The 4,794-nt window shown below is 45.6% G+C and overlaps 1 pseudogene; it reads left to right on the top strand.

Annotated features, from left to right (window-relative positions):
- Positions 1 to 737: 737 nt before the first annotated feature.
- LOC136458753 (probable glutathione S-transferase GSTU6) lies at positions 738 to 1,866 on the top strand (annotated as a pseudogene).
- The last annotated feature ends 2,928 nt before the right edge of the window (positions 1,867 to 4,794 follow it).

Here is a 4,794-nt window from a genome sequence, read left to right as displayed (position 1 = left end):
CCTGTCACCTAAGCATGAAGGGTTAGTTTGGAAACTCAAATCCCCTAAGGAATTTTCAGGGTGAGCAATCCATGAGGATATCATTTCAATAAGATAATTAGTTCTCCATGGGAGGTTTTCCCTCCCTGGGTTTAGCTCCCCTTCTTCTAAATTAGCTCGAAAGGTGATTCACTTAGGAACCGAAACCATGATCCGTGTAAACCATGGTGACTAGCTGGTAAATCATAATCATGCACGCACACCAACTTACTTTTTGTCTGAATCTATTAATCTGAAACGGCCCTAGTCTCCTGAGCAGCCACCGTGTCGTACTCGTACCTGAATCGTGATTGGCGTCAGCGCTGAGGCCTGATTGCATTTGCCATGAACTTAGCATCCCATATACGCGCTAGGAAAGATTAATAAAACCAGAAGTCCCGAACGTGATGGGCGTCAGCGCTGACGCCTGATTGCATTTGCCATGAACTTAGTAGCATTGTTTAAGGTAACAAAAGCAGTTCGTCGTCACCAATTCCAAACCGTCCGCTCGGACAGTCAAAAGGAAACGTCAATGGCTCATCGCTCAAGCTTAATTTATTGCATAATTTATTCTATGCTCGCATATAGTATGCAGCCACAAAGCAACAATCACAATCGCAATCGCTTGGAGTAGATTAAGCTTTATCTGTTGCATAATTTATGCTCGCATATATCCACCACCAACCGCTCGATAAGATGGCAACAATTCCGTAATTTTGCAATGGCAGCCAAGTTGACCTCCGCGTGATCCGAGCTCAATATGTACCCCCCCGGCAGAGAGCTACAGGCAGAGCAACAGCAGCAGTAACACACTACTCGTAGTTTACAGGCACGCACGCAAGGCGCTGAGTTGACGAGCAATGGCGGCGGCAGCGGGAGTGGAGTTGCGGCTGCTGGGGGAGTGGCTGAGCCCGTACTGCATCCGGGTGAAGCAGGCGCTGGCCGTGAAGGGTGTGGCCGGGTACGAGTACGTGGAGGAGGACCTGGAGCACAAGAGCGAGCTGCTGCTCAGCTCCAACCCGGTGCACGGGAAGGTGCCCGTGCTCATCCACCGCGGCGCGCCCGTGTGCGAGTCGCTCGTCATCGTGCAGTACGTGGACGAGGCGTGGGAAGGGCCTGCCATCCTGCCGTTCGATCCGTACGAGCGCTCTAGGGCTCGCTTCTGGGCCGCCTACATCGACGACAAGGTGAGCTTCTCTTCTGGGCCGCCTTTTGTGCTATCAAACCTCCCTTAGCACAAAGCTACCTGCTAAGAGTTTCTCAAAAAAAAAAAAGAGTTTCTCAAAAAAAATGTAATTGCTAAGCAATTTAGATCTACGTGTATAATTTGTTTGCAGTTCTTCCCATCGTGGGAGCCGTTCTTCAAGTCCAAGACCGCGGAGGACAGGGCCGAGACGTTCAAGAACGCCATCCCTGCGGTGGAGACTCTTGAGAAGGCCCTCACGGAGTGCTCCAGCTCCGAGGGGAAGCCCTTCTTCGGCGGCCACAGCATCGGGTACGTCGACGTGGCGCTAGGCGGCTACCTTGCGTGGATCAAGGCCGTGGACGAGGTGGCCGGCACCAGCCTCTTCGACGAGGCCAAGTTCCGCGGCTCGCCGCGTGGGCGGAGCGCTTCGCGGCGGCGGACGCCGTCCGGGACGCGTCCCCTGCCGTCGAGGACATCGTGGTGTTTTACAAGAAAATGCAGGCGGCTGAGACCGGCGCGGAGCACTGATCTCGTCATGGCTAGCCAAATATGGTTAATTGGCACGTGTGGATCTTTTTTTTTATTAATTTCTTCTAGAGAGTTACTATAAAACAGTGGTCAGTGGAGGTCTTGTTCAGTGTCACATGCATGTATTAAGATATCATAATAACAATAAAAACAACTCCTTATATACTAGTAGTAGCTAGTAGTGGAGTTGCAATAGAAGTGATTTCATACACAAGAAAAAAAAACTATCATCTTTATGGACTGCCCCCATGGGTGGGTGGGTGTGCGTGCGTCAATAGGGAATTAGGGATAAGCATATGCTACCATCTACTTACATTTTTTCGTACAAAGAAACAAGAAAGAAAACAGCTCCCCCGTCTTAGAAAGCATATAATTCTAACATGGTGTTAAGCCAAAATATCTTAAATTTGGCTACATTCATACACCAGTAGAAAAACGACTTTTGATCCACTTCGAAATTTGGCTTTAGTCCCGGTATTTTTCGCGTCCGGAACTAGAGAAACCTTTGGTTCCGGTTGATAGCTCCAACCGGGACTAAAGGTCCCTGTCCAACGGCTACTGCGGCAGGCTTTTGCTGGAGGGGACCTTTAGTCCCAGTTGGAGCTACCAAACGGGACTAAATGTTAACTTTTACTCCCGGTTGGAAGGACCAACCGGGAGTAAAAGTCTACTCCCGGCTGGAGGCTTCGTCCGGGACTAGAAAGGGACCTTTAGTCCCGGTTGTTGTCTCCAACCAGGACTAAAGATCCCCTCCTATATACCCCTTCTTCCTCCCCGAGCCCGAGCCATTTCGAGCTCAGTGTTCTTGCTTCATCGTCGACCTCTCTTCTTCCTCATCGGCCTCTCTTCAATTCCTCCATCGATTCTTCGGTTCTAAAGGTTACCAACTTTATACTCTCATGTTTTATCAATAGGATATCTCATTTTGTGGACTAGATATATGTGGTTTTTTATGGTGGATTTTTTTATTTGTAAGCCATTTAAGCTCAAAACCACTTTAAAGTTTGCATATTTGGATGAAGGAAGGTTAAAGTAGTTATTCAAAACTAGTATTTAGCTTTTATTTCTAGCATGCATAGCACACTTCATGGTTTAGAGATATAGAGAATTTTAGAGTTTTTTTAATTTTATTTGTTTATAAAATGAGAAATTTATATTATATTAAAAATGAGTATAGAGAGTAGATGGCAACTGCTTCCGGGTCCTCGGCCTCTCATCGGGTTTCAAAGCGACTGAGGCCGGACCTCCCTCTCATTGCATGCGGCAAGTATGAGGAGAAGATTGTGATGGAATACCAGGTGAGGAAGGAGTGTCCCAATAAGGACCATATCTTCTACAAGTGTCCGGATCACAATGTGAGTTATTTTGTCGCATTTGATGATTATGGTTAATTTATACTTATTTTCATGATGATTGTGATTAAAGTTCTAATTTTTATTTTAATTTCAGTGGGATGGCACTGGATGTTTAGGCTGGTACTGGGAGAAATAGTATGTTGAACACGTGCAACACTCTTGCACAGGCGGCTACGGCGGCTGATGAGACAGTGATCCTGCGGAAGAAGCCCATAGATGTTGAACAAACGCATGATCTGTCTGTTTTAGTTGGAATTAGTCGTGAAATCCTTATGCTACTGAAGTGCATTTCAGCTTTAGTTTTTTTAGTGGTAGTTGGGATTGTCTACATTATAGCGAGACTTTCATAAATTAATACCTTATGTGGTGGCATGCATGTCGTATAATTAACTAATAATTATGTTCTAAGTTTTAATATGGTATGTATGTCATGTAATACAGATGAGCTGATATTGGATGTACAATGTTGATCGTCGCTCCCAAGAGTTCATTGAGGGCATGCATTCTTTCTTACGTGTGGCTGAGGCAAACAAACGTGATGGTTTTATGTGCTGCCCATGTGCTATATGTAAGAATTTGAAGGAATATGCTAGCTAAGGAGTCTTCATTCACACTTATTGAAGTCGGGTTTTATGCCAAACTATATTTGTTGGACGAAGCACAGAAAAACCGGGGTTGTAATGGAAGAAGGTGAAGAAGAACAATGGGACGATGATGACATTATTGCTGAATATGGTGCCTTCAATGATACTGCAATGGGGGAAGCTAAAGAAGAGGTATGGGCAGAAGATGAGCCCGCTGATGATCTTGGTCAGGCCATTTGTGACGCACAAAGAGAATGCGAAAGTGAAAAGGAGAAGATCAAGTTCGAGCGCATGCTAGAGGATCACAAGAAATTGCTATATCCAACTTGTGATGCGGGGCAAAAAAAGTTGGGTACCACACTGGAATTGCTGCAATGGAAGGCAAAGAATAATGTATCTGACAAGAGATTTGGGGAGTTACTAAAAATCCAAAAGAAGATGCTTCCGAAGGATAACGAATTGCCCGCCACTATGTACGAAGCAAAACAGGTAGTCTGCCCTTTGGGATTAGAAATCTAGAAGATACATGCATGTCCTAATGACTGCATCTTCTACCGTGGCGAGGAGTATGAGAAGTTAGATGTATGCCCGGTATGTCATGCATCGCAGTATAAGATCAGGCGAGATAACCCTGGTGATGTTGAGGGCAAACGTCCCACGAAGAAAATCCCTGCCAAGATTATGTGGTATGCTCATATAATACCACGCTTGAAACGTCTATTCAGAAATAAAGACCATGCAAAGTTGTTGCGATGGCACAAAAAAGACCATAAGGTAGACAATATGTTAAGACACCCTGCTGATGGGTCCTAGTGGAGAGCAATCGATAGAGAATTCCTAGAGTTTGCAAATGACGCAAGAAACTTAAGGTTTGCTTTAAGTACGGATGGTATAAATCCTTTTGGGGAGCAGAGCAGTAGTCATAGCACTTGGCCTGTTACTCTATGTATCTACAACCTTCCTTCCTGGTTATGCATGAAGCGTAAGTTTATTATGATGCCAGTGCTCATCCAAGGCCCAAGGCAACCTGGCAACGACATCGATGTGTACCTGAGGACACTAGTTGAAGAACTTCTACTTTTGTGGAACAAACCAGGTGTACGTGTGTGGGATGAGCACAAAT

This window comes from Miscanthus floridulus, chromosome 6, assembly GCF_019320115.1.
Source record: "Miscanthus floridulus cultivar M001 chromosome 6, ASM1932011v1, whole genome shotgun sequence".
In the NCBI taxonomy this organism is placed as follows: Eukaryota; Viridiplantae; Streptophyta; class Magnoliopsida; order Poales; family Poaceae; genus Miscanthus; species Miscanthus floridulus.
This window is presented reverse-complemented; position numbering and strand designations above follow the sequence as displayed.